At 26.7% G+C, this 27,632-nt stretch overlaps 1 protein-coding gene across 1 annotated transcript in view; it reads right to left on the reverse strand.

Annotated features, from left to right (window-relative positions):
• LOC111682334 (Krueppel-like factor luna) overlaps window positions 1–27,632 on the reverse strand; it is a 264,439-nt gene that overhangs the window by 67,966 nt on the left and 168,841 nt on the right. The window lies entirely within an intron of this gene.

Consider the following 27,632-nt stretch of genomic DNA (forward strand, 5'->3'; position numbering starts at 1 on the left):
GCTGTTGCTACTGCTACTATTGCTATTGATGATGTTGATGTTGTTATTTTATGGTTATCGTTTGCAATCTTGTGTTTTGATTAAATTTATAACAAATTTTCAAATGCAATTGGGGTACATAGAAAAATTTTATAAAAAAAAATACTAACTGAAAAGCAAACTTAAAACTAAACTAAACAAAAATTGACCAAGAAAAATAAGCAAAAAGTGTTTTCCTTTCTATTTTATGTTGAAGTTTAAAACAAAACTATATATTTGCTATTTACAGAAAAAATAATACCAATACTATGCTTTCTCTCTACTTAGCTTATAAGCTATAGGGAAAGAAAAAGAAAATTCAATTTTCTATGGTCAAAGTTTATTGAATTTATTAGACAATAATATCAGTGCAATTCAGGTTTAGGTTTCGTATACTAAGGAATTTGAAAAATAAAAATATAATAAATTAAATCCATAGATATGTTATATGTTTTATTTATTTACAGACCTAACTTAATTAAAGTCATTGTGAGAAAAAGAGGTTATAAAAAAAACTTTTTGTTTTTTCTTCTTATAGAAATACAAATAAAATTAAATTTAATTTCATTTCTGTTTTATAAAATTTATTTTCTATATCATGACCAAGTACATTTCTGTTTCCTTTTTTGGAGAGTTTCTAACTCCAAAACAACGTTAAGTGTTGTTTAAGATGGCGTTAAGATCGTTTTGTTGTTAATGGCTGTGTTTTTTTTGTTCACTTTTTTTTGCGCTAAAAGTGATAGTAGCTAGAGAAGTGTCAGTAGTTTTGTTGGGTTTCTTTTAAACGTTCACAATTCTCTGGTCCTCTTCAGTTTAGTACAAAAATTTATAAGTTTTCTTTTGCTGTTTTGTTTGGCCCCTACAGCATAGATTTTTTTTGTTTCTTTTGCTTTTCACTTTACTTCTCTGTGTATCTGTAAAACTGCTACTTTTGTTGTTGATGTTGTTGTTGTTGCTGTTGTTATGAAGATGTAGATAAGCTTAAGTGTTGTGCAAAATTTTGTGACAACAACCCTAGAACTTATTGCAACGTTTAGTACATGTTTAAGGGGGTAAAATACATGCAACATAAAGAACAAGTTAGATAGATATGAAGAGGAAACCTTTAGCTGTTTAGTAGTATATACTGTTTTGAAGTTAAGTGCCAATGATGCACTTGCTAACACACATACATCCATAGATATACAATAACGTCTTGTAATATAATACAGCAAGTACTTGAGATAAATAGATACATAGAATGGGAGAGAGAGAGAGAGAAAGAGAGAGGGGGGGAATAGAAAATAAAAGACATGCAACAATAACAACTGCAGCCAATGGCACACACTGTTAAAGAAACATAAATATAATAAAAATAAATTATATAAACAAATTTAAAATACACCTAAAAATATACTTTAATTTTATTTAATAGACACAAATAACCTAAAGCTAGACAGTTTTAAAAAATTTTCAAGAATTTTAATTTCCTTTGCCTACACATTTTTCTTTTTAATATAAGTACTTAAAGATCTTTTGTTTCAAGTAAAGCTGTGTGTTTACAATTTCCTAGAAAACTTCTCTAAAAGAAAAAAATAATTGAAGGTCTTGTGTTTAAAATGTACTTTAATTTTTAACACAATTACTCAACCTTTTAGTTTACTTACATACTCTCCTCTATTTCTCTATAGCATTACCCATGTACCCTTTTTGTTTTTAGCCTCTCCCCCCCCCCCTAAAAATATGCTTTACATTTATATTGAATTTGCTTTGTTGTGGCTAAGACGGTGTTGTTGTTTTTTTTAACAATTATTTTTTTTACGTACATTATAATATAATTCGCTTGAACTATTTCAATTTCACTTAAAATTTTTTCAATTTCCAAGATGTTGAGAATTTTAATTAAACTACCATTGTAATGGAAAAATCTATTGTCTAAGAATTTCTCTTCTCACGTAAATGTGCCCCTTAGAATATGCTTTATATAAAATTTGTGTTTTTGTATTCTAGTTTATAGAGTAGATTTTTCTTTTCTTTTTTTTTGCAACAAATCAAATTGAATGTTTGTAAACTGAAATTAAAATTTACTTTTAACAACCACTACTCATCATATCGTTTGTGTCAACGTTTCTATTTTAGTGGACGGGAAATTTAAGTTATAAGGAAAAATAAAGTTTTATATTTCTCTGTTGCTGCTCAAAATTCCTTGAAGTGTCAAAAAAAGTTTGTCCAAAAGGAAATTATTTTTTTGTTGAGAAAAATCTAAGGTGCTTTTTTGTTGGCTAAATGTCATTGGAAAAGCTATGTTTTGAAGAAGAGTATAAACTGTTAAAGTTAATTTAAATTTAAATTTTGGACTACAGACAAAACTATATAGTCCTTACTATAGACTAGACTACAATCTAATCTATGGACTATAGTTTGGACTATTGATTATAGTCCAGATTCAATTGGACCAAAGACCAAGAATGTAGATCATAACCTAGAGAATATTCTAAACTATGGCTTGTAAATAAACCGAAATAAATAAGCAAAAATACAAAACAGTAAAAATACAAACAAGCCTAATGGTTAGGCAATGGTAATGGCTTACCAAAAACGTTTAAGCACTAGATAATTAGCTTGAGTGTAATTTTTTATACAATTTAATTAAAAATAAGCAATAGTAAAATTTTCCTTTTTTTCAAAATTTTAAAAGAAAACATTTAATTTGCATTTTTTCTTTTGTATTCATCCATAAGCTTAATGTTTTTATAATTTAACCCTTTTACTAAATTTTGTTATTTTCCAGAACTATACCTTTCACCCTGTTATTGTTTTTAACATAAATTTTTCATACAGTTTCTGGTTTTTGTTTGCAAGGCTAATTTACTAAATCGTAAGGAACTTAGAAAAGGGGGGGATTGTAAACAGAAAAGCAACATGTTAAAAGGGTCTAAAAAGGGCGGTGGAGTATTTGCTATTGTTCGTGGTAAATTAAGGATTTTATGTATGTTTTTAATGTTCTTATTTTGCAAAAACATTATAAATATAAACTAAGACTTATACACTCACATACACATACACAGTCTTTACAGAAACATATATACCTTAAAGAAAATTTTATAAATAACAATTTTATCACTTTTATTTTTCTTTAACTTCTTGGTCTTCACTTGTTTTCATAATAACAACAAACAGTAACAATGCCATCGTTCTATTGTTCTTCTAAACAGGTCAGCTTTTAGAAGTAGAACACATACACCCTCCTTGACTTGTAGTTTAACGTAAATTTTCCTAAACAACAAGGAACAAAGGAAATGCTAGCAGTAGCAGCAGCATCATCATTATTACCAACAAATATAATAACAATAACAGAAGCAACAGCAACAACTAATTTTCCAGAAAATATTTTGGCACGTTTAACTGCTGAAAATGTGTTACAAATTTGCTTTTTATTACAAAAGGATGTTAAGGACTTTTATTGTATGCCTCTTCTAACACACTCATACACCCACTACCACCGTTATATATTTTAAGGCGCTATTTGAAGTTTTATGCCTTTTTTTTGTGTATGTGTATGTTATTTTAACCAAACAATGATAACAAGATGATTATTATTTACTACAGTTATAATAAGAGACTGTGTTTTTTAAGGCTATTTCAAATTAAATTTAATTTGAAATTTATTTAATTTTTAATAGTCATAACATTGTCAGTATAAGCTGTAAAGTATGCTTTAGTATTTTATAAAATTAATGTAAGGGGGAAAAGTCTTAGAGAGAGGGGAAATTTTGAGAGGGTTATTAAATAGTATCAATATTTGTTTATAATTATTAGAAAAGATTTATGTATAATGTTAGTGTTCTGTTAAGTTTTTAGTTTTTAAGTGAAAAGCCTTAAAGTATGCTTTATTTAAAAGTTCTTAATATTATACAATTTATTAAATTTTTAAGTTTAAATATTGTTTAAACAAGTTTGAAGTAATATACTTGAATTCTAAAGCAATGTCTTAAGAACAACACTTTGTTAAAAGATAATTCTAAGCCTAAAGATATGCTGTGGAAATTAAAGAAATTAAAAAATTTTAAAACATTTAAGTAACAAATTTCTTTTTTGTTCATCGTTTTGTGAACTAATAAATTTAATTAAATATTGTTTTTTTTTCCAGCATATGCAAGCATATTTTCAGGCATTTTTTAACATAGCATACTTAAGGGCAGCATAAATACAGATTTATTTACTTGAAAAAAAAAACTATTCCAAAATCCCTGCTAATTATTTTATTTATTTATGTAAATTAACAAAAAAGCTAAGAAATTTATAGTTTATTATTACTCTTTTTCTTTTCGTCTTTTTCCTTTAGCCACTTTATAACTATGCTAAGTCTAAAAGCCAATGCTTTACAACGAAAAAAAAGAAATAATAAAAATTAAATTATAATAATCAGGCGATAACAAGATGTAAATGAAATTCATTGAATATAGTTGTTTTGAAAGAAATTTCCATTATCGACAATCCGCAAACAATATCCCAACATCAGCTGTAAACTGAACAAAAGCAACACCAAATTTTCTTCTTGCATTTTATCAAATTCTCGAAATAAAATAAAAAAAAAATACTTTTCAAAGATTTGTTAAACATAAGTTCTATAAACGTCTGCAAGAGGAATAAACTCCAAAAAAAAAAAAAAACTACGAAGAATAAAAGGAAGTATTGATGCTATGAACAAAAAAAAAAAAACGAAAAAACGACTAGAATTAAATTTACGCCAAATTTACACTAAAAACAGCATCAGTGGCAGCATGAGCTGCGTTAAGAGAAATTGCAGCAGATGTTGGATAAAATGCAAACATGCAAACTTATGCTCGGAATGAAAAACAGCAAAAAAAAATATTTGTAGATGAATTGGATTATTTGTGAGTTGAATACTTTATCAGTAGCTGCACAAACTCATTTCATTATCAATAAATGCCATTTGTAAAAGAGAACAAAAACAGTGTAAGGTTTTGCAGGCAGGACTTCTATTATTTGATGAATTGTTAAAAAACCATGTCAAAGGAAATTTTATAACGAAAATGTAGTATAAGGAATAGGCAGTTGAATTAAAAATATGGATGAAAGAAAGAATGGATTTTGGATTTCTTATATTAGTCCAAAAAATATGTAAAATCCTAATAACATATGTAACTTTTAACAAATATTTGCTTTATTGTATTTTTCTCTCAATTTCTTCCTTCTTTTTTAAATTATTAAAAAGTTTAGCATATTTTAAGGCTGCTATGCTAGCTTAAGTATATTTTCTCTCAATTTGAAACTTATTTGAAAATATAAAAATAGTTACAAAACTGTAGCATACTTCAAGGTTATGTAAAATTATAATATTTTTTCAAATTTGCATTTATCACTGTTAAATTAGTTTTTCATTTAACTTTTGCCCCATTTTGACTTTCACTGTACTGTCAAGCCTTATTAAGTAGAATTTTATTTATATCTTGTCTTTTACATATTAGTGCTGACATTCAACTCAACCCTCCCCCTCCTTTTCTAACACAGCTGCCACCCACATTTTCTTCTATTTTCATTGTATTATTTAGTCGTATTATGTTTATTTTTTTTTCTTCTTTTTTAGCACTTTTCCGGCTGTATATATTATTTTTTTGCGTATATACATACTTTATCATTTATTAACTCAAGCCTGATTACTTGTGCCAGAACATCCGGTTGAAGTGCTTTTAATGATGAATTTTTCTATATTCTGACAAGCAACACGAGCTCGAAACACCAAACCTACCACATTATCCTAGAGTATTAACAAAGTTTTCGTGCTTTTTTTAGCCAATAGTTTTTATCACCCCTGCAAAAGAATTCTTCTTTATTTTTTTGCAAAGTTTTTTTTTTTCTTAAAGTTTGACGAAATTTATTTAAGCATTAAGACAGGATATAGACTAGGCATTTAAAGGCTGAAAAAAATGGAATATAAAAAAAACTTTCACAAAATTGCTTTAAGGCTAGATTATGCTTTTGAATGTTAAAAAGTAGTTAGGCTAAATATTATTTTAAATTTATTTTTTTTTTGCTCCTTTTTATTAAATCAATATTATTTTAATAAAATAAAATTCGAAGCCCTTAAGCAGGACTACAAAAATGTTTTAAGGGATATCTTTTTTTTTCTTAATTTTAATTTTTAATAACTTTTTTTGTAAAAAATTATAAAACAAGATATATTGCTGTACTTAAAGTGCTAAAACTTGTTAAATTGAGCGATATTGAAAAACAGCAAAAATATTTATTGAAAAAAACACAAACTTTTTTATTGTTTGTCCAGAAATTTTCTTTGTTTTTCATCAATGGCTTTGTTAACATTGTAAGAAACCTTATTAAACTAAGTAAAAAAAATATATGTACAAGCAAACATGTTCCTTTGTTTATAAATATATAAGGTTTGTTTAAACAATTTCTCATATTTTCACTTGTTTACAGTTGTTTTTCATAAAACACTCAAATATCAGGGATGGAAAACTCAGTACCATTATACTTTTTGCAAGTACCTTTACTGATATCATAAGCTAGTCAATAGTTAAGATAGTTCGTTAACTTACTAAGAGTGTTGCCTATAGACTAGGCAGTAGGCGTGTCAAAAAGCCAAATTAGATCAGTAAATAAAATATTCCATTATCTAGACAATAGTCCTGTTCATGCACTAGTTCATGCAAACAAGTTGATAAGCTAGACCATAGGCTTGTCTATAGACAAGACCATTGATATGTTCAGAGACTAGTCAAGAGACTAGTTAGTTCTTATGTTAGACTTAGGCATAGATGAATCTTTAAAGTAGTCTAGTCCATAGATAAATGCCCAAAAACTAGTCCATAAGCTAATAGATATAACTAGTGTATATAGAGTTGTCCATATAGTATTTAGTAGGTTCCATTTACTAATAAGAAGACGTTTGTAAGTAGTCAGTAAACTTGTTATATACTAGTCTATATACAAGACCATATGGGTGATTGAATATCGAAGTGCTTAACGTGAACATTTGCCCGGCCTTATTTCGAAGTGTCCTTTTACAACCACTGGGTGTTCTTCTGTAATGACTCACCACGGCGGCAATTTATTGAATTTCCCTTCTAGCATACATTAAGCTTTCGAGATGCGAAAACATCACTTCCGTTTACAACTACTCAGATGTAATGGTCTCTTTTGTCTGAACATTACTGGACAGGGAAGGATATTTCAACCTCATAAGGAAAAACATCCTACACACTCATTATAGGTATACGGCCCGTATAACCCTTCATTCCAAGGATTGTCCGAGGAGCGTAGAGACGTTACCAGTTTATAATCCCAGCAGATTAGAGGTAGCACCTTTTTCCCCTGGGATTGCAATAACACCGAAATGGGATCTTTCACCAAGATAACATGCCACCTGTGTGAACCATAGGGAACCATGAAAGACTAGCAATAACGCCAGGCTATAGACTAGTCCATAATCTAACAGTTCCACTAGCTAATCAGTGGAATAGTCTATAGTTTAGTACATTTAATCCAAAATAAGAACTATTTTTTTTTTTTTGAAAGTCAATTTGAAAATTTTAAATTTCCATTCCTTTCATATATTCTCTCCTTGACTTAGAAGCTGCAGGACAGACACCAAGTGTTGTCCTTTCAATATACATAGAAAAAGAAAAACCTTTAGACACAATATGTTGCAAAGAAAATGTTGCAGCCTTTAACATTCAACTATCCTTTCCACTACAAAACAAATAAAGCAAAAGTTTATTTGCTTTTTAAACCCTGCAATTCATAGCAATTGACTAAACGCAATAACATTTACAGCGATTATTTCATTAGTGTAGAAACTATTGATTTTTTAATAATTCCATAAACTCCTAAAAGTATGCTTTGCTTTAATTATATATCACCAGAAAGGAGTACTTAAACACCACAATAACTGCCAAATATATATAGAAATTTTCATTTGTATTGGTATGTGTAAGAAACAATTTAACTTGAAGAAATATTGTCATTGTATACATGTGTTAATAGTATTTTTTTCACAAAAACTAAACAGTATAACCTCAAAAAAGGCAACCTTTCTAATTTTTTCTAAAAATCTTATAATTTGTTAGAAAATACAAACAAATAAGTCAAATATTTAATATACATTTTCCAGATAATAAATTCAAACTGTTTGCATACTTTTGTTAACCACTGTCATCATCGACAAGTTTGTTTAGGTCATCACGTGCATTTTATAGTTTACTTTTCTTTACTTTTACGTTGCTGTGTTTTTTCCCTAACTATACGTTTTTATTATTGTTGTTTTGTTTTATTTACAAAAACAAACTTTTTGCAAGTTTTGTTTTTTTTTTGTATTCCCTTCTTCATCTTATTTTATTTATGCTGGCCACAATTTAGTTAAGTATTAAAGTTTTTGCTATTTTTTTAAAAATCTAAAGAAAATGTCTTTGTTTCCTTGTTGTCATGGGGTTTTTAAAGTTGGTTATCGTTGTTGTTGTTTTATTTTTTCTGTTCGATGAGTTGCTACGTTTTCCTTAAAATGATAAAAACATTTTAGTTTTGTTGTTTTTTCTTGTATAAGATATTGGCTTAAGTAGCAACATTACCTGCATTACAATGAGTTGCCAAAATCAACATGAGCAGAGGGAAACTAAAACGTTATATGAAAAAAAAATCTTGTATTTATAGACAAAGGAACTCCAAATGAATTTAAAATAAAAAAACGGAATTTAAATTAGTATAAATGTATTAATTTTCAAAATAAGGAGATTTATTTAGAGTTGCGGTGTTTCTAGCAAGAGATGAGAAATTAAAGCTTAAATTTGCTAAACAATACAACAATCAAAGTTGTAGGTTAAAAATCAGGGGATTTACTTTCAACCAAATGAAATTGAAAATATTGACATTTTGTTGTGTCAATTAAGTAAAAATTTATAAATTAACAAAACTGTTTTAAAAATTTCCAAAATAACCAATTTTAAATTCTTTTGTATAACAAAATTTTAAATACAAACAATTTAGTTTTATTGTTGGAAATATAAATTAGTGATTTTTTTTAGGAATTCTTAAAATTTCTTTCGAAATTTCCAAAATACCCAAGTTTGATAATTTATCTTAAATTTAGTTTAAAAATTTCCAAAATACCCAATTTTGAATTCTTTTGTATAACTAAATTTTAAATACCAACAATTAAGTTTTAGTGTTGGAAATATAAATTAGTTATTTTTTATGAATTCTTAAAATTTCTTTCAAAATTTCCAAATTACACAATTTTGATAATTTTTCTTAAATTTAGGTTTAAAAATTTTAATAATTATTAGTTTCTTTATTAACATATTAAATTTAATAATAAAATAAGATTTAGTGTTTTTTAGGAATTCCCAGAGATTTTTTAAAAATATCCAAAAATCCCCAAAGTAATATTATAAATTACAATAAAGGTTTATTAACGCTTTGATTTACTTAAATTTATTAAAATAAAAATCCTTTCTTTTATTTACTCTAAACAAATAACTAAAAATTCCCAAAATCCTCTAATTTTAAAGGCTTAAAGAAAAAGCTTTTACAAATTTTACTTTTGTAAAACTTTCTTTAATTTTCTTGTAATATTTTACATCATCTTCAAAAATACACTAATAATAGTAAACAGAAAGGGAAACCTTGTCTTTTATAACCCCGCACTTTTTACTTGCATTCTATAGTTATTATTATGTATTACTATTTTTTTTGTTGTAGTTTGTTTGTTAATTTCAAAAATGTTTTCTTGTTGTTGTTGTTGTTGTTTTTTCTATAATATTTGTGTAAATTGTGTAGTGAAATAAAGTTCCCACAGCTTGACCTAAAAAACAACTGAAAAATAAACAACAACAACAACTAAATGTTGTAAAAGAAAAAAATCTACTGTAAGTTTTGTACGAAACCACAAAAGTACACTCGCGCAACAAGCGAAAAAAACATTTTAGTAACGCTAAATTAAATAAAAACAAAACGAAAACATATTTTTTAACAAACAAATAAAGAAAACATAAAACAACTATTTAGTTATAGCAACATATTTTTTTTTCTCAAAATTTTCGATTTATATTTTAGTAGTTGCTGTAATTTTTAGTTGGTCAGTTGTTTTGGTTTGAAAAAAATTTGTTCAATTCATATTGTAGTTATTTACCTACGGCCACCACTTTGTAGTGAAGAAAAAAAAATATTTTAAATTAAAATAAAAGTGCAGTGAAGAGAAAAAAATAACAGACAATAGATAAATGTTGGTATCCCAGCAAAAACTAACAAGTAAATTTACTTACACAATAGAACATTAAGTCATTATTTTAACACGGCTTTAGAGGCAAGTACTTTGCACGCTTGCTTACAAATAGGGAGTTATAAAAGTAATTAGTACTTACTAGCTAAGTAAGTAGTTTTGTTTCTGAGAAGAAGCTCTGTTATTAGTTTAGTTATGTAGTAGTCGCTGCAAAGTAAGTTGTTAATTAAGTACATGTTATTAACATGTTTTTGCTGGGATGTTTAAATAAAAAATTATTAAAAATATAACTATTTCCCAGTGTTATTTTGTTGTTTCATAAATTTCCCACGTTAATTTTCATTTAACAAATTTACTTTAATTTCTATAATTACTGAGGATTTTAGTGTACAAATAATGACAACCCACTATATACAAATTAAATCATTTGCGTACACGCAACTGAAGCGTTAACTATTCTTTAACGGATTTAGTTGACCCAGAAATTGTATTTGATTGACAGAGAGCTTAATTATGACCGTATGGTTTGTTTGTTTATTTAGTTTTTTTTAAGGAAAATAAACTAATTTTTTAAAAATTTCGTTTAAAGAAAATTTTTTATTTGCTGTTAGAAAAAGAGGTTAATATCTCACAAAAGATGACTGGTAAGTTGTATGGAATGATGTATAAACAGAATTTTTGATTTAAATAATATTACAGCGAAAATTTGTTAATGACTACAGCAACTTACTTTTCAATACCTACTATATACTGTGTGCATTACTTTTCAGTGATTTAATAATGGCTTATACTTCTTTTTTCTTTCTTTACACCCCCAGTATGAATTGCATCCCTGAAAATCGTTGAACTCCACATTTGTAATGACTTATTTAAATACTTATTTGTAAGCGTGTATGATAAGTTCATCCCTTCAATCATATCGCCGTGCTAGTTAAACGTTAAATGAAAAAGGTGTGAAAGGTTGTTTTAATGTTTTTTTTTAATTAATTAGTTCTATTAACACTTGACGCATAAAACTAAACCGCCAAACTTTTTTTTGGATATGAGTTGACCACACACTTTTGTTTTGACGTATATCTATCATTTTTTATGAAAAATGGAAAAAGGTGGTTTTGAAGGATATCGCAGGATATTATGCTCTTTGGCATGTAGTGAAATCAAATTCTAAAAAATAAAGCATTTTTCTTTGGACATAACTAAAACTAAAAAAACCCTCTAAATCAAGAAAAATGTTACAACAATCTTGGGTCCCCTGTTTTCCGTATATATGAAAGATTTAACATTATAGAATCGTTCTTAAGAGTATATATTAGTTCTTTCAACCTTCACAAGAACTAGTACCAAGGTTGGCAATTTTGAACGAATATCATCAATCAAAGAACTATTGTACCATCAATACGTTTATTTCTGTTTTTAATATTTGAAAATTCTTTTCACTCTTACATCCTCACAAATCATGTACCATAAATTATAATAAATTATTGCGGTACATAACATAACCCTAGAGTTTTACAAGGAGTCAATGTATCCCTTTGGAACATTTTGCAAAACTGTAATGTAAAAACAATGTCAGAAGTCACTTTGTGGTAGACTACTACGAGCAAACTATCAAGCAGACTCGCAAGAACTCCGTTATGTGGTCTTTGTATTACCAAGTAATCTAGAGTGTAATCAGTACAAAGAATTTCCTTTACTTTAACTTTGTAAGTACTTAGTTATTTTTATCGGCCAAAGTTATTTATTGAAAATTTAATTGTCTAGTCATTAACAAAGTTTAGTTTAAAAACTATAGTATACATTAAGGCTATATACTATAAGTGTCTAGTGTTGCATAAACTTAAGGCTATTAACAACAAAACCATCAATTTTAAACCCAATCATCAGTTAAGCAGTTTTAAAAGTAGTATTGTTATTATGACTAGATACTTTTAATCATTTCAGGCAGCATTTCTAATTCAAAGTGAATGGTAATCCTGTTTTTAGGAATGCTGTTTATCCTTAAGTATTCTTGAAAGAAGGTTGTATAAACCTATTCACTGGGATCCAAATTCGAAAAGAATTGTATCAATCTTGTACACATGTAATCTAAGCAGTAGACAATGTCAAACATTTTAAAGTATTTATCCTGTATATACCTGTGTTTTGTAAATACAATTCACTAGGATCCACACGCATCCAAAATAAACTGTATCAGTCTTGCACACATGTAATCTAGGGAGTAGATAATCTCAATCATTTTAAAGTATTTAGTAAATAGTCCAAAGACTCATTGCAAATACTTAAATTAATCGATTATGTAAAATTTAAATTAAAAATCTATTTCGGTACAGTTATGCTTCAACTGCAGGGTTATATGTACTGATATGTATTTGTGTTAGTTATATGTATGTAAATGATAGCTATATGTGCTGATAATAAGTTAAACAAGAAGTTATTGCACATTTTCATAGCATTTACCACATAGTTTTTAATTTTTTTTATTTTTATTTTTAGTATTTTGCAGTTTTGTGCTTTTGTGTATATGAGTGTTTGAAAATATGTAATGAAATTGTTTAAAAATTCGAATAAGAACAACATTATAAAACACATACTACACAAATGTCGATGTAAATGAATCTTAAAAATGTGTTTAAGTTAGTAAAGATAGACAAGCTACAACATGTTCATAAAAAATAAATTTTATATAGAGCAAAAGAAAATAATTTGAAATAGAGAAATGCATTGTTTTAAAAAAATTTCTAAACAAAACTAGTTGTTCATTATTTATAATTTTATTATAAAGCATACTTTGAGGTGTAATGCTTAAACAAGTACACAACACTTGATTATCGTTAAGGTATGTTTATGGCATTATTTTATTGACACATTGACATATGAAATGATTATATATAAAATTTTTTTGTTATTTTTATTTTAGTAATTTTAATTGAAATGTTTTTAAACAAAATTTTATGTTAAATTCTACAAAAATGAATATAGTAAAAACTCCTTATAATATAGTGTCAACATAAACTTTTATTTCTAAAACATAAATAGTTTTAATTAAATTAAAATTTTTAAAACTTCTACAATTATCTAAGCTTTACAAATGATTTCTAAACAAATATAAAGCATACTTTAAGGAGTATATATTTTTGAAATATTTATTGCATAGTTGAGTTTATTAATTTCGACTTAATATTAACAATAAAGTAAAATTTTGAGCTATTTGCTTTTAAATAAATAACAAACTGAATTTAAAGCATTTAAAATTTTTTAGAAATAAAATCTTTTAATAAAAATTTAAGTTTGTTTTCTAATTAATTACCGTCCAGAGTAAACAATTTTTTATACATTTAATTTGAGTTGGGAAAAAACTAAAATATCCTTTTGATTCTTTTTATAAAAAAATATTTAATGCTCTGTCTTTTTACACAGTACATAAGAATATTTAAATAGAACTGTGTTTTTTTCAGAAAATTTTCTAACATGTTTGCATTTCATATATCTTTCATTTGCCATGTTTAGTTTATGGCAAAAGTGAAACAGAATTCTAAAGGATGTTTTTGCTTCATATATATATGGGTGTTGTAAATGCCACAAAAGTATTTAAGTCTCTGCTGTATTTAAGGCTAAAACAGACGTTAGGTTTAGATAACAAAACAAAAAAAAAAAATAATAGGAAAAAAAGGCTAAAACAAAATGAGTTTCACTCAGCCTTTTAGACATATTTTCTAGTTTTTTCTATTTTTTTTTTTTTTTTTGTTAAGTAGAAAGTGTAAGATATGCAGTTTTATGCAAACATTATTTGCATGATAAATATGAAAAACAAAGCAAGAAAAAATTCTAAAGCATACATGTATGCCAAGTATAAAACAAAATGGCAAATCTTTATTATGTATTTATATGTTTTAGTGTTTAGTTGGTGTCACTATGTATACATTTATGCTTTTCTTTTTGAGGTTTTAGTATTAATGTGCTCATTTCAGTTACAGAATTTTATGTTTGCAAAGTTGCTCATTTTGCTGTAAAAATATATATACATTTAAATCCACCTGTTGTTGTTTGAGTTTGAAATTCTGTTTTAGAATTTTTAATTTCAAAATTAAATTAAAGGATTTGTCTTGATGCAAAAAAGAGGAGAATTTTTAAATTTTTATCTAAAGGTAGTAAATGTTAAAAGTATTTAAATAAATTTATAATATCATTTAAGGGAATTCATAATACTTATTATGCTTTGCTTATAGCATAGTTTTCATTTTAGTTAAAAAGCAAACAATATGCTCCTAAAAGTATGCTACATCTTTCAAAATGTATACTGCTTCTTTTTTCAATACTTTCGATTCAGACTCTTATCGAATGTTTGCCTGAAAGTTTGCTTATTTTTGTATTATTTTCAATAATTTGCATGAAATATTAATTTAAACTTTAATACTAATAAACAACACCTAAAAGCACACTAAGGTTATTTTAATACAGCAAAAAATGTTTCCATAATACTTTTATTTTAAAACTTTATTAAACCTGTCTACCTAAAAGTATGCTTCAATTTTATAATATTTTTTTAATAAATTGCATTAAATACAGCTACACACACTAACAAAAAAGGCTTAAATATCATTAATTAACTACACTTTTGTTGAACTAAAAACATTTTAGAAACATAAAACTATAAAACAAACACATACACACACACACTTACACATATTTGCAAAGCTGCCAGCATTAATAACAAAATTGTGAGAAAAAAGTTTATTTAAAATAGACCACTATAAACTAAAGCATACATTCAGGCATTATAATGTGTGACAAGTGTTGCACAACCACTTGGCTGTCAATACTTAAACGTCAGTAAACCTAGCACACACACTCATACACATACAGAAATCAAATAAAGTACATGAAGTATACCTAGCAGAATTATAAAGACTCAATGAATCCTTTTTATTAGGGAAAGAAAATAGAGAAGGAGAAAGTCATCTTAGTGGCAGTAGAGGACGAGACTGTCTATTAGATAATGAACTATAATGCAAGAGAGGCTTGTATTTTAGCATTATTTATTAAATTATTAAATTCTGCAACAAATTTTTTCCGAACTTCAGGGCAATGAAACAAACTGTTACCTACAATGCGAGTACATAAAATTAATCAATACAACAACAATACAAGTGTAAAAAATTGGGAAAAAACATCACTCAATCACACAAATGTATGATAGAACATGATGTAATACCGGGTTGACTTGCTAATGATATTTCAATGTAGCATAAATGTAAATGTATTAAAATAATACAGTAAAAACTACTTGTAAAGACACTAGAAAGTCTAGCAACATCTAATAATATAAATCAAATTAAACCAAACAGACTCTGTCGGGAATCAAACCCACTAACTTAAGATCAATAGACTAACGCTCAGCAAACAAAATAGTCCTTTGGTTGGTCTACATTGTAGTTTACATAGACTATCAAGAAGAGTCTATTCTGTTTTGATAAGAACAAACAGATCTAAAACAGTGTATGTACATTGTACATATAGCAATAAGTCTTTGAGTTTGAACCCAGATAATTCTAAAATTTTGGCTGACAACTAGGGCAGGGAATTCACAAAGAAGGTAGAAAACTGTTTCCTTTCGATCCTTGTCATTGCAACTGTAACAAAATCCCTAGAAAGTGAGCATTACTCGTTTAACTATTTAAAAAGTCTTCACTGTATCATTTTCAAGCAATCCCTGTTAAATATGCATGTGTGATTAAACTACATGTAAAATTTCATTTAAAATTTCCGCTTGTGTCCACTTTTTTCTCTTTCAATTTTATTAAACAGAAAACAAAACAACAAAAAACTTTTCAATTTTATTTCATTTTGTTCAAATGTCTGTTGTCGATTAACTCTGACAATGATGAACAAACAATAAAACAGCAACAGTGTTTAAAAAAAATATGACGCCTGTTTCTCTACTAAATACAACAAAAAGTTGTAAAAGTAAAAAAAAATATCCTACAACAATGAAATATCAATATTTAGTAGGGACCATATACAAGTTTTCTTTTTTTTTTCAATATATTTTTTTGTTGTTGACTTGTTATGGCTGGCAGACAAGTATGCTTTTTATGGAAGAGAGACAAAAAAAAAAGTCTACCAACATGCAATAACATCTCAACGTCAGCAACAACATCATCATACACTCTCATCTCATCAACAACAGCACGTCAAGTAGAGTGTCATCATTGGCAACATACCACGATTACATTCCCACAGATACAACAAATCGATAGACTAAAGACACACTTTAATACATTACAATAAAAAAATGTACTCACACCCACAAACACACAATCAAGTTTAAGATGGCTAGATAAAAGTCCTTTATAAAAATAGTTTAATATTTTCTCACATACATATAGGTATAAACTCCTACAAGTATGCAAGAATATTGTTGGATTTTTATCGAAAAAAATATATATATTCTATAAAAAATCGACCAGTACAGAATACAATTGTTTTGGTGTATGTGTGTGTAAGAAAATTTGTTTTTCATTTCTTGCTCCTTTTTGATAGGCTACAAAAAATTGTTGTTTATATTTTTTTTGTCGTCCTGCTGTTAAGGATTGTTTTTCTTGTTGATTTTTATGTTTTGCAAAAACAATGGACTGGAAAATTTTCCTGCTGCTTTGTTTGGTTTCGAAGTGTCATTTAAAGTAATTTTCTGGTTTTTAAAATTGTAACAAGAATTTATGAAAAAAAAAATATGGCAAAAACTTAACATTTTTAAAAATACAAAAGTATAAAAGTTACTGAAATGTACAAAATTATTGGGATCCTATAGATATAATTATAATAAAGCTTTTTGTTTCTAAAAAAATATTTTAACAATTGTTGACTAATTGACTAAAAGTATGCAATATTTTTATGTTTAAATAACTAAAAATAAGCAAACTCTTAGAATACTTCTGCAAAAAGATCAAAATCGTAGGAAACTGTTGCATAAGCTTAAGGCTGTAATTACATATAATAAAAAAGAGTTTTCAATTTAAAGGCAAAATTTCTATACGACCTTAATACGCTCTAAGTGCATTTATTTTTCCAACAATTACCATAATCCTGAAACATTTCACATTGACAAATCTGTTAAAAACATTATAACGGAATTAAAAACTTTTTTTTATGAATAATTTTCGCTTTATTAGCCAAAAAGAAAATTTCCACCAAAAAAAAACTGAAACGCATACACCGCCAAAATAAATAATTTGTCATGCTGTAACATTTTTGGCAAAACAAAAGTGTAACAAACAAAAAAAATAATAATAACAAAAAATAAAATAAATTATTTAGCATGTTTGTGAAATTCTGCATGAAATAAAGAGTGAAAACAACAGAGAAAGCTGAGCAAAAAAAAAAGAGATTTTCAGCTTATTGTTGTTATTGTTTAAAGGTGCAAAGGTGTCATAATCATAAAAGCTAACGTTGCATAAAGCAACTTCATAAAACCATATAAAAAACCATGTGTAACAAAAATAAAAAATAAAATTGTAAAAAAAAGGATTTTCACACTTTGACACTAACGAAATAAACAATACAAAAACCATACATACATACACACATACCCTTACTATAAAAGTAAATAACATTTATAGGTGTAAATAAGTAAATTTTAACTAAAACACAGGATATAAAAAAAATATAACAAAAACAAAATTTACCATAAATACACACACACATCACACAATCCTCCCCTCTTCCTTAACCTAGCAACTGCTGTATATGTCTTCTTTATGCTGTTTTTACATATTTTATAGAAAATTTTTGTTACATTTTTTTTAACATTATCGTATGTAGTTTTTTCCTAGCAATTTGCTAAAATTGTAAAAAAATACAACTAGGAAGTATTTTCTATTTTGGCGAAAATGAAAAAAAAAAAATTATTGTTGCCAAAATATGGCAAAAAAATATGTAACAATATTTTTATAAATTTACTTATTTTTTTATCACAACTGATATAGTTTAATATGTGTCTCGTTGGTTGCTATCTTCTGACTGCCTGTTTATTTGCTTTTTTTCCGGGTATTTTTTGTTGTATTGTGACACTTTAATGATGCAAGTTTATGATGCTTTTAGGGTATTTTACCTTTTTTTATACATTTTATTGTTATTATTATTATGAGTATTTTTGCTGCTCATCTTAAAACAGCGTTTTTGACGCAGAAAAACTCATGATGCTTTTAGTTAAAAAAAAAATATGAAAAGTAATTTCTTTTCGTTAAAGTTCCCTGTTGTATTTTAAATTAAAAAAAATTAAAAGGAGACTAGTTTTTACTTTTCCTCTAGACTTGAGTTGATAAACCAGATTAGCGAATAAAGTTCAGACTTAATTCTACAGTTCAGATAATAGTTGATATTCTAGTCTTCAGTCCCAAAATAAATTCCATTTAACAGTCCAGAATATAGTTTAGTCCATTGTCAAGACTATAGTTAATACTATAGGTCCGACATTAGGCCAAACTATAATCCAGCCTTTTGTCTAAAATATAGTCTAGACTTTAGTCCCGACTACTGTAAAGACTATGGTAAGGACTGTAGTGAAGTCAATAGTCCAGAATAATGTTTATAGTCTAAATAATCCCAGCAAAAAAAGATCTTCCAAAAGAAGCGAAAAAGAAGTAGAATTTACTGAAAAAGACCAGAATAAGTTATAAGAATAAGTAGTGTTTTTTCTCCCTTTTTTTGGAAGTTAATAAACATCAGTTCCACAGAAGGTAAAAAAAATCACTTAAAGCTACTTTGGAAGATAAAGACTATTGTCCAGAAAAATGTTTTAAGTTCAGGCTATAGTCTAAAGTCCAGATAATAGTGTGTAGACCTAAACTATATATAATTCTGATTATATGACTATAATCTATAATGTTAATACTTTGCACTGATTATAGTTTGAAGCCTTGGCTATAGTCTAAAGTGCAGTCTACAGTTAATAGTCCAAACAATTGTTTATAATTTGGATAATAGTCAACAAACCCGGACTAAAGTCGAAACTACAAAAAATCGAGACTATAGTCTTAAGTCCACACTATAATATATAGTTCATTAAACAAACTATAGTCCAGCTTAAAGCAAATAGTCCAGATTATGGACTATACGTTCATGAATCTAGAAAATATATTCCAGATTTTTGTTTATAGTACAAACTGCTAATTCTGATTATAGTGAGGAAGTGTGTACTGTAACACACCACTACTATTGACGCCACTGTCGAATATAACTTCTTTATATGTATTCATTGCAAGTAAATTTTAAAATTTATTTATTAACTTATTTTCATTTCATTTCAAACTTTTTAAATGTTGACTTTTTCGTTTTACTTACATAATGAAAATTAGTGTCATTTTGTCCTTAATGCTCTGTGATTTCTTTACTTTTACGACTTAAGTACAGAAAAATATCAAAACTTTTTCGTCTAACAATAGAGACAATTACCTGTAAAGAACACAGAAAGAAAAACAAAATATTAGACAAAAAAATTATTAATAAAATGTAATAAAAATTTGTGTAATTTTTTGTTAATTTACATAAAATTTATGACCAAAAACAAAATACATATATATTTCTAAAAAAAAAAATTAAGCTAGACTAAGATAAAAAATAGCTATAAAAAACATAACAAATTGAGGCCATAAAGAAGTCAAGTACTGAAGAATATTTTGTAATAGAAAACATAAAAGTTAAGCAGTATTTCAAGAAATGTTAAAAGTTTTAATGCAAAATTCATAAAAAAGGTTCTTGAAAAGCTTTTGATTGGCAAAATTTTTAAGTTTAAACATTTTTCAAGAAACAGAATTTAAAATATATGTTTTGTAATTTATGCATAATTTTACTTTTAAATTATTATTTTATTTAGTATTATAAAAATTATTTTAAAAAAGAAAAAAATACTCTTTGCTATGGAATAGTAACTACATTTCAAACATTTATTATAATTGTGTAATTTTGGCACGTTTGGTTCATTAAACTTTTCGTACGTTTTTCCTTTTATGTATGTATATGGTTTCCTTTTGAATGTGGCAAAAACGAAAAAATGAAAAACGAAGAAAAAAAAAAAAACAAAATCGAAACTGCCATCTATGGTTTTATATAAAATAAAATATAAAAAAAGAATAAAATAAAAAAGAAACATGTAGTTAAGACCAGGTATGTGAAGACAATAATCCAGCAACAACACATAATAAACGATCTTCAAAGATACACCTCTACATACGCACGTTTTTACAATCTATGTGTTTGACTGTATGTCTGTCTGTCCATCCGTCCGTCCGTCTGTTTTTCTTGTATGAGTGTAAAAGTATAATAAATGCGTGTAAGTATGTGCCACCCACTTAATAATTCTAAACATGATTTCAACTACCCCTGAGGCTCATAAACTCTATCAAACAAAATAAACTACTATGTACGGTATACTTAAAACATGGGGTACATAGACTTTTATAAATAAAATATATAGAATGAATAAAACCAGCCAACCCAGCAAACATTTTTATGTTTCTTTTTTTTAGAATTTCGAGAAATTTTTCATTAGTTAGTGCTTTTCTTTTTTGATATCCTTTCAATTTAAGTTTAGTTATTATTTTATTGTAAAGTGTTTTTAGTTTATTTTGCTGAAGTTTTCTTTTCTTTTGTTTATTTCCTTAAAGTTGGTTTGGTAATGGTAAAACGAATTTTATTTATTTTTCTTTTAAACAACTATAGTTATCTTTAGCTGCGTTTAATTTAAAAAAATTACTTCATAAATAATCAAAAGAACTGTTGTATAATAAAACACTTTATATACAAGTAGAACTTGCCGTGGTTTGCCACAAAGTTTTATTTATTGAAGATTTTTAGTTGGAAATACACTGTTTGCGTTACATTTTCTGCAGTTTAGTTCAGTCTATAATCCATTGTGCAGAATATAGTCTACACTATATTTCATAATCCTAACTATAGTCTACTACCCAGACTATAGTCCATTACCCAGACTAAAGTCTATAGTCCAGACTTTAGTCGATTATACAGACTATAGACCGCATTATAGTCTACAGTCTAGACTATAATTATAGTCCGCACTGTAGTCCAGACTATAATTATAGTCTGCACTGTAGTCCAGACTATAGTTATAGTCTGCACTGTAGTCCAGACTATAGTTATAGTCTGCACTGTAGTCCAGACTATATTTAACGTCCATTCAGACTGAAGTTATTGTCCGCACTATAGTCCAGATAATACAGACAATAGTCCGTACTTTTGCGCAAAGTCCAGTCTATTATCCAGACTTAAGTCTATAGCCAGCATTTTAGTCTTTAGTCCAAACTACAGTTTTAGTCCGCACTATTGGCCAGACTATAGTCCAAAGTCCAGACTATAGTCCAAAGTCCAGACTATAGTTCAAAGTCCAGACTCTAGTCCAAAGTCCAGACTATTATCCAGACTTTAGTCTATAGTCTCTATAATCATTAATCCAAACTATTGTCTATTGTCCAGACTTTAGTCTATAGCCTTGACTAAAATCCAGCCTATAATTATAGTCCGCACTATAATTATAGTCCATACTAAGGAGTATAGTGTAGACAGTAGTTTATCATCTAAACTATAGCTTGTAGGCCAGACTAAAGATTATAATCCAGAGTATAGCCAGTATTCGGCAATAAATCAAAAATTGTTAAAAAAAAAACTGTTTTTATCAACAGATGTTTTGATATTTTGATTAGAAAAATATATTCCATAAAAAATATAACAATTCTTCAAGGTCCTTCGAAACAATTTAAAAGTGTTTTTAGAGCATAGTTTTAGGCTCTTTTATATTTATAATAAATTCTTTCCGATTTAATATCTTCACAATATATCCAACATAATGACCATAATACAGTATATTTATACAAAATTCTTTTTAACTCATTTTTTTGCTATAAATATTTTCCTATAGTAATTTTTCTTCTATACTTATATTTCTATAAATACTTTAAGATACTTATAAAATTTATGTATTGATTATGAAGTAGGTGTTTTGCATATTTAAGTGTACAATTTTTTTTCTTTTCATTCTTGTTACTACTGTTTACTACCTAAGCATTGGATTGTATACTACGAAAAGCCTTTTCATACTTGACTTCTAGCAGGAGAAAAAGAATATCACAACAAACACTCGAGAGACAATAAATTGTATAAATAAAATATAAAAATAATAATAATAAAAATATGAATATTTAGTTGAGAAACCCATTAAAATGTGCTGGAATTTTTAATTATTAAGATATTGCTGTTGGCAGCAAACAACAACAAAAATAAGAAAAGCAAAAACATATAAATTACGTGATAAAATGATAAAAAATGTGTTTGTTTGTTTTTTTTTGGTAAATTGTCATTGATAAAATATTTTTTTCTGTTCAATCTTTAAAACTTATAGCTTAATGCAACTCAACTTTGTTCTTGTTATATAGATGCAATCATGTAGATTTTTTTCTTACATATGAGTAAATATACATAAGTTCATCATTATCTGCAGAGAAATTTTATGAAAGGTAAAAGTGTTAGAAAAAAAAACACTGAAAATATCTAAAGCCTTGTATTTGACATTTACAGCTTGAAGTTTATTTACTTTTCTATGTTATTTTTGGTAAAAAAAGAGAAACTACTGGTAGTATGTTGATAATGTATGCTTGTTTTGACTCCTAAAGGTATGCTTTATATTTCAAACTATACACATGATGCATTTTATAAATATTTTTTTTTTATATAAACACAAACATTTATAATGCTTGAGAATCAGCAATGTTTGTATATTTGATCCTTAATATCATCATCTCAATCTTGATGAACAGTTCTATTTTTTTGCATTCTGTAGTATTTTTGTTAAAAGCATAGAAGTAATGTTATAGAATTTATTTTTTCCTCTTGTAAATTTATTTATAGTTTTTTGTTTATACAGCGACAGAAAAAAAATTTGAATAGTAATGTTAACTGAAATCTATATTGAGTGATTATTAAAAGTGTTTACTATAATATGGTTACTGCAGCTATGTTATGTTATATTTTCATCCTTCAAATTAATATTATTAGTATAAACATGATTATTCCAACCTTTTTTAAGAATATGGTTACCGCAACTATGTTATATTATATATATATTGATTTTTTAAATAACTAACACCAGCAAAGATTTGATTATAGCAACCATTATAATGATTATGGTAAATCTTTTTCATATAAATTATTTTGAGATAAGTATACTTGTTTGCTGTTGTGCATATATAATAGCAACAACTAAAAATATCTTATCTTATATTTCGTTTAAAGTAAATTTGTCCAATAACATTTTTCTCTGTGTGTTTACACATCAATTTGCTTTTAACTTTAGCTCTACGCTTGGCACAGAGTAGAAACACATTTTTTCTTCCTTTTTTATAAATTTCTATTTACAATATTTAAAGAACTAAATAAAAAAAAATAAAGAAAAGGAAAAAAAAATGAAAACTGCATTCAATGGCTTCAACATTGATGAATCAGTGAGGCATTTACAAAGTCATGTTATATTTCTTTTACTTTTGATGTTGTTGATTGCGGCATGTAAAGGAAATTTATGTTTTTCAATCTTTTTCTTTTACTTCAGAAAGCTTTAGTCATAATTAACTTAATAAAGCTAAGCCAGCGCATAGAAATGTTAATTAAAAGTCTAGTGTAGAGGAAAAGTATTAACAGTTTAATATTAAATTAAAATTTTTCTAATATTTGTTTTCTAATTGAATATTTTGTTTAAATATTAGAAATAATATTTATTTGCATACTTTAAGGCTTACGGTATTAATATTTTAAGCATAGTTTGTATTGTAAAGGTTTTTTTTTTAAATTTAAAGCATATTTTAAGGCTTATAACCCTAAAGTGTCACCAATCACTGTTATTTACATATTTTAGAACACTAGATTAACAGTAGAATAATGAAGACTATGATCAGTGGCTCTATGACAAATATTTAATTCTGTAGAAGCAGTAATAATGAAAATGAAGAAGAGAATACCATTCACTTTCTCTGCGAATGTCTGGGCCAATCGGAACAGGGCTGTAGCAAGTTAAACGACCATTTTCTGCAAAACTAAAACGATTAATCTGAAGAAAACCACTTTCTCTGCCAATGTATGGCCCAATCGGAACAGAGCTGACAAAAGATTAATTCGTATTAGAAAAACTTTTCAAAATTTAAAGCATACTTTAAGGATGTTAATTTAAAGCTGTATTTACTGTAACATTATAAAGAAGTTTATTTAAATATTTTCTTTGGAAGAAAAATATATAAATTTTAACATTTCAATTAAGTAAATTTATTTTATTTTAATTTCTATAAAAATCCAAAGAAACACAACATTAATTTTTGTTTTGCAAACTTTTGAACTAAAGTTAAATACAGATATAATTAATGAAAAATATATATATGCATATTTATAATTAAATATTAAAGCTAATGAATATCCCTTGTTGTCATATGTCAATGTTTGCTATAAGCTATTACTGTGCCATAATTACATTTTTTATTTTTATTTATTTTTTATGATATTTTTTTTTTTGTTAACTTTGTTCAAGATATTTTCCAAGTGTTTTATTATTTTTTTTTTGTTTTCATTTTTTTCCTTTGCTAAAGTGTGACTGTTGTCATGACAGTTTGGCGTTAAATTAAGTTTTTATTCAGAGTTTGTTTATATTTATTTATTTTTTTTTTTAATTTCTGCTACAACAATGTCAACTTTGTCATCAGTCAAACTACAAAATAACAACGACTGAAAGTAAAAATGAATTTTAATTTAAAGTTTTTTCTCATATATTCATTTTAATTTTGTTTTTTTTTTGTTCCTTCTTTTAGTCTACTTAGTTAGTCACTCACTGTTTGTCTTCAAGTATGTCTGAGTGGTTCATCTACACATACATGAAAGCTCACTTACTTTTATACATATTTTTTTTTTATATTAAACTTTTTATTTTTGTTATTTAATTAGTGTGCTTGTGTATGTGTATATTTATTTCTTATGGTTTTTTCCATATATTTTCTTGTTGAAGAAATATTTCACACATCAAGTAATATTGAAAAGAAAACTATAAATCCCAGCGTTAAATAAAGTGCATGGAACTGAACTGTTGTAGGATGGTACTGTAATTAAGTGCAAATTATACATTTTAAATATGAGAGAAACTAAAGCTATGTAAAATGCCTAAAAGTATGCTGCATATTATGTTAGTGAGAACTGGAGAAATGGTCAGTGAGTTATTTGAATGAAGATATTACCACACTTCTTCCAAACGCCTAATTATATATAATAGTTTTAGATAAAAGTATTTTTGAAGGTTTGCTAAAACTCCGTATGCTATAGTTTTTATTAAACAGTTGTCTGAATAAACATATAACGTTTGAGTTAAATAGAGAAATGATTTGCAAATTTTTAATATAGTTTTGAATATTAGTATAATTTTAAAAATAATTTAAACGCCTAAATGCATGCTACAAATTTAAAGCAATAGCTATCTAAACCATAAATAACAACTAGCCAAATGATCAGAGAATGTCTACTATTTGCTGACAATTCAGTGTATAAAGAGTACTATTTCAGCGATTATTTTCTACTGGGAAGTAAAAAAAAACATTAATTTTTTTAAGAAATATATATGATAATGAAATATAAATAAGAACAGAAGAAAATATATTACAAAACATATACAATAAAGTGTCAACAGTAATTTATAAACATATAAGAGAAAAACCCCTTCAACACATACACTTCAACATACACATGTATATGAACACACATCGATTTGACATAAAGTAAAGGATATAAAAAGTTTTTGCTAATATTTTGATGTATGACATGTCAAAATATCAACATCAACCATTATATAAGTATGTTTATATATCCTACACATACATTGTACAATATGATAACGTTTGAAAACTCATTCATAAACACTAAAGTAAGTGCCAACATTTAAGAGGATCTCTTTGGCAGCCAGCAAAGTTAAAGGGGGCGAAGTATAGTAAAAAGACTTCATAAAAAGAACATCATCAACAACAACAACAGCAGCAGCAAGAAAACAAAGAAATAAATAAAAGTGTAAAAAACACAAAACACACACACCGACACAAGTCCTTTCTTTCATTTATTTCCTTAAGACACACAAGCACAATAGCAACAGCAGGGGCAGGAGTTAAATAAAAAAAATATCAACACTGAGACAAGTTTTTTATTACTTTCCGTTTCTTTTAAAAAAAGTATTAAAACATACGTACATATGTAAGTATACATGTGTGTTTGAAGAAAAATTACTTTTTAAAAAGAGCTGCTGTTAAACGCCATCAACAACAAACGATGACAGTGTTTGCAACAAATAAATGAAATGTTTGTCTATATATTACAGCTTAGTTTATACATACGGCAATTTGTTTTTTTTTAACTGTTTTTGTGTTAGACTCTTTTCCTATATACATATGTATGTATTTACTTTCTTTTAGATTGTAACACCTTTCTTTCATTACTAGCTCAAAATAGTCAAAGAGCTGTTGTTGAAAGTCCTCCTTAGCAATAAAACAGCTATTGAAAGAAAGGCCTTGAAACTGCTTTAGCGTAGCATATTAGTATTTACTTGATTGCCGTTTAATATCCTGGTAATTTTTTTTAAGACAGACATACAAACATACTATACAGTGACACTTAATGCTGTCAACACATAATATTTCTTACATCATGTTACAACAGCAATGAAAAACAACAACTATCTGCAGATAGATTTCTTAAGCAGATGCTATAGAGAGTGATAAATGATATAAAACATGATTTATTTTTGCTGAAGTGTAAATAAATGTATGAGTTTTTTTCTTGTTGTTTTTTTTTTTTTTTGTTTAACATAATGAATTTTTAATAAAAATACAATCTCAATATAAATTATATGCTATTATATATTAAAAATGTATTATTTATTTTATTGAAAGAAAACGGCAACAATTTTTTTTTTTTTTTTTTTTTATAAAAAAACATAATTTTACTTTAAGTCTACAGCCTGAAAATAGGCTATAAATTAGTTTGTTTTACGAAACAGCTGGGCGTTGGAGATTTCTTCTTAAGACTGGATAAGAAACTAGACTTTAGACAAGACTCTAACTATACCATAAAATAGAATCTATATTAGACTATAGACTTGACTATAGACTAGACCATAGACTAGACTGTAGACTAGTCTATAAAATAGACAATAGACTAGACTATAGACTACATAATAGACTAGATTATGGACTAGACTATAGACTAGACTACAGACTGGACTATAGACTAGACTATAGACTAGACTATAGACTAGACTATAGACTAGACTATAGACTAGACTATAGACTAGACTATA

Source organism: Lucilia cuprina, chromosome 6 (assembly GCF_022045245.1).
Source record: "Lucilia cuprina isolate Lc7/37 chromosome 6, ASM2204524v1, whole genome shotgun sequence".
NCBI classification, from domain to species: Eukaryota; Metazoa; Arthropoda; class Insecta; order Diptera; family Calliphoridae; genus Lucilia; species Lucilia cuprina.